The sequence below is a fragment of the Hordeum vulgare genome, chromosome 3H (assembly GCF_904849725.1).
Source record: "Hordeum vulgare subsp. vulgare chromosome 3H, MorexV3_pseudomolecules_assembly, whole genome shotgun sequence".
Lineage (NCBI taxonomy): Eukaryota > Viridiplantae > Streptophyta > Magnoliopsida > Poales > Poaceae > Hordeum > Hordeum vulgare.
Window position 1 is genome coordinate 293,965,522 of NC_058520.1, and position 14,257 is coordinate 293,979,778.

Below are 14,257 nucleotides of genomic sequence, written 5' to 3' on the forward strand. Positions count from 1 at the left end.
TTCTTATATGCATGATTTGATATCCTTGTAAGTCTCTCCGAGTCTTGGGTTTTGTTTGGCGAACTAGATCTATGATTCTTGCAATGGGAGAAGTGCTTGGTTTTGGGTTCATACCGTGCGGTGCCTTTCCCAGTGACAGAAGGGGCAGCAAGGCACGCATCATGTTGTTGCCATCGAGGGTAACAAGGTGGGCTTTCATCATAGATTTGAGATTGTCCATCTACATCATGTCATCTCGCTTAAGGCGTTACTCTGTTCTTATGAACTCAATACACTAGATGCATGCTGGATAGCGGTCGACGTGTGGAGTAATAGTAGTAGATGCAGACAGTATCGGTCTACTTGTTTTGGACGTGATGCCTATAGATATGATCATTGCCATAGATAACGTCATGACTTTGCGCGGTTCTATCAATTGCTCGACAGTAATTCGTTCACCCACCGTCGACTTGCTTTCATGAGAGAAGCCACTAGTGAACACTACGGCCCCGGGGTCTATTCACAACTATCGTCTCCACTCTTACTTTTACTTTGCTTTGTTTACTTTTTTGCTTTCAGTTCTCACTTTGCAAACAATCTATAAGGGATTGACAGCCCCTTCATAGCGTTGGGTGCAAGCTCTTTGTGTTTGTGCAGGTACTTGTGACTTGACGCGATCCTCCTACTGGATCGATACCTTGGTTCTCAAACTGAGGTAAATACTTACTGCCGCAGTGCTACATCACCCTTTCCTCTTCAAGGGAACACCAACGCAAGGCTCCAAGGCCGCGGAGGAATCGTTTGCACATTTGCCAAGGAAGTCCCTGTAGGCGTAGCCAGCAGCAGAAGGATTCCTCGCGCCGTTGCCGGGGAAGGTCTTTTGTTGTCGTAGCATTCCTCCGCCGCCGCCTCCCCCTGAAAGCTTGACCATGGCTCAGTTCCTTCAAGCTCTTCGGGAGGAGCGTCAAGCCAACAATGCCGCTATCCGGCAGCTGGCTCAAACTTTGGTGAACCACCCGCCGCAGAACGGGAATGGCAATGGTCTCTCAACTCTCTCTGAGTTTATGGGGACTACGCCGCCCATATTCACGAAGACGACTGAGCCCTTGGATGCTGATGACTAGATCCGCACTATCGAAGACCTTCTCGCGCTGGTCAAGTGCACTGACGACAACGAGAAAGTTCTCTATGCAACCCACTGCCTCGGAGGCACGACCAGAGCCTGGTGGGATGGATTTAAGATCATGCGAGCCGGGCAAGTCATCACTTGGGTCGTGTTCAAGGATGGATTCCGCGCCGCTCACATTCCTCCGGGAATGATGACCATTAAGAAGCGGGAATTCCGAGCCTTAAGGCAAGGCAGTGGATCAGTGAAGGAGTATTTGCAGAAGTTCAACCTCCTATCAAGGTATGCTCCTGAAGATGTCAGCACTGAGGCTGCCAAAGTGGAGCGCTTTATGGAAGGACTGCAGTAGTCACTCCAGTATCAACTGGTTGTTTGTGAATGTAGGACCTTCAGTGACCTGGTTAATAAGGCTCTTATGTTGGAAGACAAGCGTCGTGCAATGGACGACACCCGTAAGCACAAGCTAATGGGTAGTGGAGGACCGATTAGCTCGAAACCACGACGATGGCAGTCAGCCCCCGCAAGACCCAACTATCAGCAACAGCAGTACAAGCATCCAACATTTCGCCGGAATTACCAACCTCAGCAAGTCAGCATCAAGCCAACAAGCACTCCACCAAACAACAGTGGGAGCAAGACCAACCTTCCAGCGCAAGTTACCTGTTTCGGGTGTGGACAACCAGGGCATTATTCCAGGTAGTGCCCCAATAAGAAACCCGATGCTCCGCGCCCTAATGTGCCAAATCCAGGCCAAGGAGCACTAGGTAGGAACCAGGCTCCCCGCAATCAGCAGTATCATAGCAAGGGGCGGATTAATCATATTTCCCCAGAAGAGGCACAGGAAGACCCGGACTGCATTCTGGGTACGTTCCTCATCAACTCTACCCCAGTAACAGTATTGTTTGATTGCAGTGCTTCGCATTCCTTTGTTACGCAAAAGTTTGCGGAAAAGTGTGGACTAGAACCTACCTTGCTTCATGGGCATATGGCAATTCAAACCCCGGGAGCAGATTTGAGGACCAACCTAGGGTGTAGAAAGGTTGGGATAGTTATCAATGGGACGAGCTTCTCAGCAGATCTCATTGTGCTGAAGTCGCAAGGCCTAGAAGTAATCCTCGGTATGGACTGGTTGGCCAAGCATCAGAGTATCTTGGACTGTGCTAACAGGGCCATTACCATGACAAGTGACCAAGGGGTCAAAGTCAAGTATGTCTCTGAACCAGTACCCACTCGAGTGCGACGAGTTAACAGCCTATCAAAGGAAGGACTCGACCGAGTGCCAATAGTCTGTGAGTACCCGGACGTCTTTCCTGATGAGCTACCAGGGACGCCTCCTGACCGAGACGTCGAGTTCATCATCGAACTCATGCCCGGATCAAGGCCTATCTATAAGAAGCCTTACAGGAAGGGATCCGAAGAGCTAGCGGAGTTGAACAAGCAAATGGATGAGAAACTCGGGAAAGGGTTTATTCGTCCAAGTGTGCCACCTTGGGGATCGCCTGTTCTCTTCGTGTCCAAGAAGGATGGGACAATCCGACTTTGCGTCGATTACCGTTCACTCAATGAGGTCACGATCAAGATAAAGTATCCACTCCCCAAGATTGAAGACTTGTTCGACCAGCTTAATGGAGCAAAGGTATTCTCCAAGATCGACCTCCGATCTGGATATTACCAACTAAAGATTCGACCCGAAGACATTCCGAAGACGGCATTTGTGACCCGGTACGGTATGTACGAATGCACTGTCATGTCCTTCAGATTGACGAATGCCCCAGCTTACTTCATGTACCTCATGAATAAGGTCTTCATGGAATATTTGGACAAGTTTGTCGTTGTATTCATTGACGACATATTAATCTTTTCCAAGTCTGAAGAAGAGCATGAGCAACACTTGAGGATAGTATTGGAAAAGCTTCAAGAGCACCAACTATATGCCAAGTTCAGCAAATGCCTGTTTTGGCTGAACGAAATTGGATTCCTAGGTCATACCATGACAGCAAGTGGATTGGCAGCTGATCCCTCTAAGATTACCACGGTGACCAATTGAGAATCGCCAATCGACATGAAGGAAGTCAGTAGCTTCCTTAGACTCGCAGGATACTACCGCAAGTTCGTAGAAGGATTCTCCCGCATCGCACGACCTATGAATTAGCTCTTGAAGAAAGGCAAGAAGTTCGAATGGACGCCGGAATGTGAGGCAAGCTTCCAAGAGTTGAAGAAGAGGCTAACCACCGCCCCGGTATTGGCCACTCCAGATATCAGCAAGGAGTTCGTGATATATTGCGATGCCTCAAGGACCGGGCTAGGTGGGGTTCTAATGCAAGATGGCAGGGTCGTGGCATACTTGTCGCGGCAAATGCGCCCGCATGAGGAGAATTATGCCACCCATGATCTCGAGTTGGCAGAAGTAGTGCATGTCGTGAAGATATGGCGACATTACCCTCTGGGGAAGCGATGTGAAATATACACCGACCACAAGAGTCTGAAGTATATCTTCACCCAAAGGGAATTGAATATGAGGCAACGAAGATGGTTGGAGTTAATCAAAGACTACGACCTCAGCATTCAATATCACCCCGGTAAGGCAAATGTAGTGGCCGACGCCTTGAGTCGGAAGAAGAGCACCTTAAACGTCATGCTTAAGGAAAGGCAGCCCGCCTTATACGAAGAATTGGAGAACTTCGGATTGGAACTGGTGGGACCAGGATTCCTAGATAACCTCGAAGTCAAACCAACGCTGGAAGACGACATCAAGGGATCCCATAAGGGTCACAAGAGCATCGAAGGTATCAAGAAGAAGATTCCAGAAGGCAAGGCCCCAGGATTCTTGGAGGATGATCAAGGAGTGGTGTGATTTGGGAAACGTTTATGCGTACCCAACAAGGCCGAACACAAGGAGCTCATCCTACGGGAAGCTCATGATACACCCTACTCCATTCACCCCGGTGGTACCAAGATGTATCAAGATCTCCGAGAAAGATTCTGGTGGCACGGCATGAAGAGGGAAATCGCGTCATATGTGGCAAAGTGCGTTGTGTGTCAGCAAGTTAAGGCTGAGCATTAGCGACCCGTGGGATTGCTACAACCTCTCGAGGTGCCGGAATGGAAGTAGGACAAGGTAGGGATGGATTTCATTACCGGTCTACCAAGGTGTAGCAAGGGCCATAACTCGATATGGGTTGTTGTCGACCATTTGACCAAAGTGGCCCATTTCATCCCTTTCAACACCACGTATGACGGGAAAAAGTTGGCTAGTCTCTATATCGAGCGCATAGTAAGCCTTCATGGAGTTCCCAAGGAGATTGTATCTGACCGAGGCACGTAGTTCACCTCAAGGTTTTGGAGGAAACTTCAGGAAGCCCTCGGTACCAAGCACTCTTTCAGCACCACCTTCCACCCGCAGACGGGAGGACAGACGGAAAGGGTGAATTAGATACTCGAAGATATGCTCCGCACATGTGTCCTAGCGCACGGAGCCAAATGGCAAGACTGTCTTCCATTCGCTCAGTTTTCGTACAACAACAGCTACCAGTCTCGTCTCCAGATGGCCCCGTTCGAAGTGTTGTACGGACGGAAATGTTGCACCCTGCTCAACTAGTCAGAAACCGGAGACGGGCTGATTTTCGGACCAGAAGTTTTTCACCGGGCAGAAGACAAGGTGCAACTAGTCCAAGAAAATCTAAAGGCACCCAAGTCGCGACAAAAGAGTTATGCGGACTCTCGCCGCATGAATGTGGAGTTTATTCCCAGAGATCTGGTGTACCTCCGTGTCACGCCTCTCAAGGGAACCAGGCGTTTCCACGTAAAGGGGAAACTCGCTCCAAGGTTCACTGGGCCATTCAAGATCACGACAAGGCGAGGAGAGGTCGCTTATCAGTTGGAGTTACCTTCGGAACTTTTGGGTGTGCACAATGTTTTCCACGTGTCACAGCTTCGGAAGTGTCTCGAGACGCCAAGTTGTTCCGATCCTTATAAGGACATTGATCACCGGGCCATTGACCTTCAGTCTGATCTCACCTACCGCGAGAGGCCAATCCGCATTCTGGATGAAGCAGAGCGATGCACCAGAAGCCGCACCATCAAGTATTTCAAGGTTCGATGGAGCAACCACACCGAAGCCGAAGCTACATGGGAGCATGAAGACTATCTTCGATCTGAGTTTCCAGACCTTTTTAGCACCTAGCCTAGGAATCTCGGGGATGAGGTTCTTGTAAGGGGGATAGGTCTGTCACACCCTGTTTTTGCTATCACTTGTCTTTATTGTAAAATTCTGAGCTTGTTAAAACTTTTTCCAAACTAATGATGTGAGTGCCATGATTGACATTGTATGCTTGTATGCTTGATCATGTGAGGATTTAAAACCCTAAATTCCTTGGTATTTTACTCATTTCAAAAACCATTGCTTATTGCTGACCTAAGTAATACCACCTTGGGTTGCACTACATGCCCTTGATAGCAAGCAGTGCTTCTACCCATATTTGGTAATCTGATTTTTACCTATCTTTATATTTCAAAACCACAAAAATAATTATTTTGGTGATTATTTTCCTAATTAAAAAACCTGTCCATTTCTAAGGTCAGAATTGGTATTCCAACATGGAAAAATACTTTTCTGCCTTGGAAAAATCTGATTAAATTTAGAGATGATCACGAGGACATATATTTTCCATACATAGGATTTTAAACCCCATTTTATATTATATTTATTGATTAAAACTATAAAAGCTATTTCTGTCTGTTTTGGCATTTTGAAATATTTCCAAAGGAAATATTCTCAATAAATTCCTAGAAACTTCCAATGGTGTATCTAAGCCTTGTTTGGTGTCCACGTAAATTTCACCTTGATCAAAGGTGGATAAGGACCCATAATAACCCAAAAACCCTGTCTGTCCAGAATCAAGTTAGAGCAACTCTACATAGCAAAGTTTCTCCAATGAGGCTAAAACTTTGCAAGAGTGCCTAATACCTCAAATGAGGGTTCTACACGAAAAATGGGATTTGTGGGACTTAGTTTGCCCTCACTCCCTTTGGAAGGAACAGATCTGGTCATATTGGAGTGAATTCAAGTTTACAAAGCTAAACTTGTCCTTTGGAGCTCCAATTTGGTGGAACTCCATGGTTTACCACCAAAACCAAACCTGTTAAGTCTCAGCACCAGTGGTGGGGTGCAACCCCGTGTACCCACTATCGAACACCTTCTGACAGATAGGAAAAAGTCACCTTAGCCATAGCTAAACCAAACTCCTTTGCTTCAAACTCTTAGATTAAGTAGCCAGCACCTGTATCTAACCCCAGTCAACTGGCCCCTCACTGGTTCAAAGTGGAAAGGCCAAAAAACCCAATTTAGACCTCCGTTCTTGACTGACAGCACCAGTATTTCTTGCCTCCTTTGACCAGCCGAAGCTCCCACTAAAACCAAACAGCTAGCCACACCCCCAGCAAGTGCCAGGACATGCTAGACACGTCCAAAGTGCCTCAGAGCGCACCAGCATGCCGTGGCATGCCAAAACTGTGCTCTAGGCGCGCTACAGGGAGTCACGAGGTGGGGGCGACGCCCTCGGCCAGTTCCAGCCTCCCCCGAGATGTCCAACCTCCTCCCCGGCAGCCCCTCTGCATCGGGAAACCATCACGGCCCCTCCTCTCTCGCGCTAGAGCTCACGCGACGCGTGCCCGCGCGCTCGAGAACCGGCCAAGCTTGCACGGCCACGAATGCTCGCCTTCTCTCCCTCCCTCTGCTACAGATGGTTCGGCGTCCAATACCACGTCCTGAGACCATGGTTTCAACCCCGACCTCTCTTTGCACCCCCATGCGTGCCACGGTGAGTCATCGGCGCTCCCGAATCTGCTCACCGTTGCCGGCCTATAAATAGCCCTCCCCCTCGCTCGAGCACCCCTCAGATAGCTTCTCCACCTCCACTAGCACCTCCCTAGCCACCCAAGCAAACCAGCAGAGCCCCGGTGCTCGAGATCGACCGAGGCCCCTCTGCCTCGGAGCTCCAGTCGATCTCTGGCTACACGACGACTCCTGCGCCCCTCGACCCACCAAACTGGCCCCCTTGATCCCAGGAAGCTTTCCCCCAACTCGCCCGAGCTTTCCCGTGTCTCTAGCCTCTCCCTCGACCACTTCCCGAAACTCCTCCGCCACGGCCTCCTCGTCGCCGGCGAACCCCTGCATGCCTGTCATTGTTTTGACCACCAGCAGGTAGGCGACGGTCAGGTAGACCCATTCCCATGTTCAATCGAGCTTGAGCGCGTCAGCAACCTCGTCGGCGTCCTCCTCCTCCTCTTTGGCTCGAGGTAGGAGACGACCCCTACAGGTGTGCCCCACCTGTCGGTGGCCCAGCCTCCACCCCCGCGCTGGCCTCGGCCACTGACTGTAGGGCCCCCCACGTCAGGTTCAAACCTGATGGCGCTCACGCCTGGGCAGGCCGTCGACTCGCCATGGGCCAGCCCAGCTCTAGGCCAAGCCAGGCCAGGAGCTCGTCTGTTTTCTTTTTCTTTTTAAAACCTGGATTTCTAAGATTTTTATAAAAACATTTAACCAGTGTAAAAATATGATTCTTCCACTGTTATTTTTCTAAAAATGTGTAGTATTTAATGATATGCTTAGATGAATTTTTCCAGCAACTATTCTATTTTATAATATTAAAAAAGGGCTAAAATGGAATAGTTTTGCTTCTGCTTGGTTGTTTTCAAAAATATTTCTTCAAGGAAAACTAAGACAAATATTTTTTTAATGATATCTTAGATTTATCAGTAATGGGGAACATTTTTAAAATGACTTTGTGGACTGTTTCTATGTGAGCTATTTCTTATTTATTGTTTTATCGATGATAGAAAATCCGTGTGACGAGGGAATCGGAGCGGAAGACCTCGAAGACCCCAGATACTTAGCTGACCAAGGCAAGCAGCCCTTTGACCATGACTGAGCATATGTTACTTTGCATGTTATAATAGCAAGTATTCCCGTTGCATATGATCAAAAGTGTCGGTAATCATTTGATATGATAATACCGAAGGCTCCCCCGGAGCACATGCATTGAGCTTGACTCTACCCCTTAGGGTCATGCTAATACCATGTTGACAAGTAAAGGTAGCAGTAGTTCTATCATGAGCATGATGTCGTCATAAAGCAAGAGTTTACGAAAACCCCGTCGGGTGCCACTAATGCCCAAGGGTGATGATGAGTTAGTTGGTCACTTTTGGTGAAGTGATGCACCCGGTATTTGTGTGAGTAAGGTTTCGGAAATGGGATTAGATTTATGATGTGTCGACCGTCCCAACCTTACCAGTACGACCATGTTACCCCTTATGGGACGGGGCCATGTTAATTACTCTGGTCGGTGCTAGCAAAGAGCCACATTACTAGTGGCGGGAGTGATGTGCGGTCACTCTCGTGATGGGGTCGTGCCGGGTAGGACGACTATGCCATTTTTATGAGTTCCAGTCACACCGTTGGTCCCCGCATGGTTGGTACTGTCCAGAGTTGGAGCTCGTAAGACGTACAACATGTGGGTTGGGTACCAATCGAGTGGGCCTCTTTGTCTAGTATCGTCAGGGGAAAGGCATTGATCGGGTACTTACCTCGGGTATGTGATATACCGCGACTCGTGGATGACACGGAAGTTTCCCAGATATCGTGGGTCCAGCGTACTACCTCTGTAGAGTGTAAACTATTCGAATAGTCGTGTCCATGGTCAAGGACAGTTGGGTAATCCTTCTTAAACTACGTCCTGATATTTCCGCATAAACCAAGTGTGTGTGTGTGTGGTGATAAGAAAAGTGTTGCTATGATAGCAATGATATGACCAAGTTTGGTGACTTGGCATATAGGGTGAACCCGGATGGTTCAGCCCTCAACAGATATGTTGATATCTGTAACCTGTTCTTCAAGAGTAATTCTTTAACTTGATGCATATTCATGATCATTCCACCCAGATGAGTTACACTAAAGGTGCATGATATTGTTATCCTTCACTTTCATTGTTCATATCATGGGTTGTTTGCGAGTACATTCAAAGGAGTCATTGGCTTTCCACTGGATATGTTATTGACCAGACATGGAAGGACCGGAGTTTGGAGATGAGTATGTCTTCGGCGACACCCGTGCGAACTTGGACACTTCCGAGTTGGAATGCTTGTCGGTGTAGGCTTGATGGCATGGGCACCCGCTTAGCCCTATGTTTTCCGCTATTAGTGTATTCGTGTGATTTGGCCTTAGGCCCCGTCTTGTGAACTTGACCTTTCAGTCACGTGTTGTAATAATCGGTACTTGGATGTAAGACTCTTTATTCAGTATCTGTGTTCGGTGAGCATTGATCTCTGGGATCACTGAGCACGGCGATTCTCAACTAATAAGTCGGGGTCCCCACAATTTTATTGTCGGACTACCCCGGTCCCGACACGGGCATGATGCTATATCGGTGATTACTGATAGACTCACCAAAGTGGCTCACTTCATACCCGTCAAGACCACATACTCCACCCAGAAGCTAGCAAGACTATATCTCGCCCGCATTGTGTGTCTTCACGGAGTACCCAAGACTATCGTATCCGATAGAGGTACCCAATTTACCTCGAGATTTAGGGATTATCTGCAACAAGCCTTGGGAACACAGCTAGTATTCAGCACAGCCTATCACCCTCAGACGGGAGGACAAACTGAGCGTATAAACCAGATCCTTGAAGACATGCTTAGAGCTTGTGTACTCACATATGGGAATAGTTGGGAAGATAGTTTGCCCTACGCCGAGTTTTCTTACAACAACAGTTATCAAGCAAGTCTGGAGATGTCACCTTTTGAAGCTTTATACGGAAGACGATGTCGTACCCCTCTAAATTGGTCAGAGACCGGAGCTAGCCGCATCTTCGGACCACAGTTTCTCCAAGAGGCCGAGGACAAGGTGAAAGTCATAAGAGAGAAACTCAAGACAACCCAAATCCGTCAGAAAAGCTACTATGATCAAAAACACCGGGATGTCAGTTTCGACCCCAATGATTATGTATTTGACCCCGATGATTATGTATACCTTAAGGTATCTCCCATGAGAGGACTGCAGAGATTCAAAGTCAAAGGCAAACTTGCACCTCGCTTCATCGAACCATTCCGCATTATTGCTCGTAAAGGACAAGTTGCCTATCAACTGGACCTACCAGCAGAATTGTCAAACGTACATGATGTGTTCCACATATCTCAACTAAGGAAGTGTGTAAGGAACCCCGAGCAACAAGTAGCTCATGATAGCATAGAAGTGCAACCGGATCTATCCTATCACGAACACCCCGTAAGGATATTAGAGGAATCAGAAAGAAGGACTCGACAGAAGGTCACCAAGCTATTCGGAGTACAGTGGAGCAACCACTCAGAGGATGAAGCCACATGGGAAAGATATGATTACCTACAGAAAGAACAACCACAACTTCTTGAGGAATGGCTTAAATCTCGGGGACGATATTTTTATTAAGGGCGTAGGTGTTGTAACACCCAAGATTTCTAATTTTTATTTTCTGGATTTCCTTGGAATTTTTAAATTTTTAACTTGACAAGAACTTGGAAGTTTTCTTGCTAATCTCCATGAGAGAAAACTTTTGAGCTTCTTCTCCATCAAACAAATTCAGAAGTATTCTCTTGGCCTTTCTCATAACTGAAATGGTTAAAAGAATATTTATTTTATTCTTAAATTGGATTACTTTTATTTTGATTAGGATTTTTCTTCATAAGCTTATTTATTAATTCTTCGAAGTGAATTAATCAACATCCTATTTTTAAATATTTTTACTCCTCTCCTAATCCATGAGGTTATTTTGTTTTGAAAGTTTTCCAAAGATTTAGAAGAGTTGGATCACCCCAATTATTTTTATTGCTAAAATGGGAAATTCTGTAATCAGTTTGAGCTTCAAAAAAAAATCAAAGGAACCTCCTTTTTCCTTTAGAATCTTGACCCCAAACCTTGGTTGTTTGTAGTCCTTGGTATCCCCAACCTATTTCAGCAAAAACTTTGGGATCTCAAGTTTGAAAAATTCAAATTTGGTTTGACCAAAGTTTGACCCCAGAAACTCATTTTTGATTCAAACCTGCCTTAAACTCCACCAAAAATTCTGAAAAAATTTGTAGCCTAATTACTTCCAATGAGAGTGCACCCCTCCAAATTTCAGCATCAAATTCATCGCCTAGCTATGCTTTCTCCTGTCGAGCACCTCTGTTGCATTGGACTGAAGAAGTCTGAATTTAATTCAGACCTACCTTGAGACAGGCGCTACCTGATACGTCCATTTTGCATCATGCTTTCATGTTGATATTTATTGCTTTATGGGTTGTTATATTACTTTGTGGTACCATATTTATGCCTTTTCTCTTTTATTTTGCAAGGTTTATTTGAAGAGGGAGAATTCAGGCAGCTGGAATTCTGGACTGGAAAAGGAGCAAATCTTAGTCCACTATTCTGCACATCTCCAAATGCCCTGAAGAGTTACGTGGATTTTTTAGGGTTATATAAAAAATACTGGGCGAAAGAAGTACCGGGGGGGCTGCCAGGGCGCCACAAGCCTTGCCACCGCCACCCCCCTGGTGGCAGAGTGGGGGCTTGTGGGCTCCCTGACGGCCCACTAGCTCCCCCCTTTTGCTATATGAAGGGTTTCGTTCCAGAAAAAATCATTCAGGTGCTTTTTCGTGGTTTCGCCGCCGCCACGAGGCGGAACTTGAGCAGATCCAATCTAGAGCTCCGGCAGGACGATCCTGCCGGGGAAACTTCCCTCCCGGAGGGGGAAACCGTCGCCATCGTCATCACCAACACTCCTCTCGTCGGAAGGGAGGCATCTTCATCAACAACTTCATCAGCACCATCTCCTCTCCAATCCCTAGTTCATCTCTTGTAACCAATCTTTGTCTCGCAACTCCGATTGGTACTTGTAAGGTTGCTAGTAGTGTTGATTACTTTTCGTAGTTGATGTTAGTTGGATTACTTGGTGGAAGAGTTTATGTTCAGATCATTGATGTTATTCATTACACCTCTGATCATGATTATGATTATGCTTGGTGAGTAGTTACTTTTGTTCCTGATGACATGGGATAATTCATGCTAATAATAGTCATGTGAATGTGATATTCGTTCGGTATTTTGATATGTTGTATGTTGTCTTTTTCTCTAGTGGTGTTATGTGAACGTCGACTACATAACACTTCACCATATTGGGCCTAGAGGAAGGCATTGGGGAGTAGTAAGTATATGATGGGTTGCTCGAGTGATAGAAGCTTAAACCCCAGTCTATGCGTTGCTTCGTGAGGGGCTGATTTGGATCCACTAGTTTAATGCTATGGTTAGACTTTGTCTTAATTCTTATTTTGTAGTTGCGGATGCTTGCGAGAGAGGTTAATCATAAGTGGGATGCTTGTCAAAGTAACGAACGTGAATCATATGAACATGATGAAACTAGCATGACAGAAATTCCCGTGCGTCCTCGGGAGCGTTTTTCCTCCTATAAGACTTTGTTCAGGCTTGTCCCTTGCTACAAAAGAGATTGGGGCACTTGCTGCACCGTTGCTACTACTTGTTACTTGTTACTTTTTGCTTGCTACGTTTCACCTCGCTACACAATCACTTGTTACCTCTACTTTCCGTGCTTGCAGTTATTACCTTGCTGAAATCCGTTTTTCAGATCCTTCTGCTCCTCGTTGGGTTCGACACTCTTACTTATCGAAAGGACTACGATTGATCCCCTCTACTTGTGGGTCATCAAGACTCTTTTCTGGCGCCGTTGCCGGGGAGTGAAGCGCCTTTGCTAAGTGGAAATTGGTAAGGAAACATTTATATACTGTGCTGAAATTTATTGTCACTTGTCACTATGGAAACTGTTCCTTTGAGGAGTTTGTTCGGGGTATCTTCACCACGAACGGAAGCACGAGGAGTTGTTCCTCAACCTGAGGTACCTGCTGAAAATATCTTTTATGAAATTCCTTCGGGTATGCTTGAGAAACTGTTGAGTGGTCCTTTCACAGGACATGGATCTTCACATCCAGACTTGCATCTGATCTATGTAGATGAAGTTTGTGGTTTATTTAAGCTTGCGGGTTTGCCCGAGGATGAGGTAAAGAAGAAAGTCTTTCCTTTATCTTTTAAGGGTAAGGCATTGACATGGTATAGGCTATGTGATGATACTGGATCATGGGACTACAATCAGTTGAAATTGGAATTCCATCTAAAGTTTTATCCTATGCATTTAGTACATCGTGATCGGAACATTATTTATAACTTTTGGCCTCGTGACACGGAAAGCATAGCTCAAGCTTGGGGGAGGCTTAAATCAATGCTATATTCATGCCCCAATCATGAGCTCTCGAGAGGAATCATCACTGAAAACTTTTATGGTCGGATTTCTCATGAAGATTGTACCATGCTTGACACTTCTTGTACCGGTTCTTTTATGAAGAAGGATATTGACCACGAGTGGAATTTATTGGAGATAATTAAACACAACTCTGAAGATTGACAGCTGGAGGAAGGTAAGAAGTCAGGTATGAATTTCCAGTTTGATTGCGTTAAATCTTTTGTTGAGACAAACACTTCTAGAGATTTTAGCGCTAAGTATGGACTTGACTCTAAGATAGTAGCTTCTCTATGTGAATCTTTTGCTGCTCATGTTGATCTTCCCAAAGAGAAGTGGTTTAAGTATCATCCTCCTATAGAAAGCAACATAGCCAAAACCAATCTAGTTGAGGAGAAAGTCATTGCTTTTAGTGATCATGTTGTTCCTTGTGCTCACACTGAGAAACCAGCATACCCTGCTAGGATAAAGGATTATTCTAAAGCTCCAACTGTGATACGTAGGGGTTACATTAGACCACTTGCACCCCCAAAGGAGATTAGAGTTGAACCTAGTGTTGCTATTATCATAGATCTCTTTGCCGAAGACATAGATGGGCATGTTATCAAATTCTGTGAGGACTCCGCTAGAATTGCTAAACCTCACGCGAAAGACAAATACGGACCTGTAGTTGGCCTGCCCGTTGTTTCTGTCAAGATAGGAGATCACTGTTACCATGGTTTATGTGATATGGGAGCTTGTGTTAGCGCAATACCCCGTTCCTTATATGATGAAATCAAAGATGAGATTGGACCTGCTGAGTTAGAACCCATTGATGTCACTATTACGCTA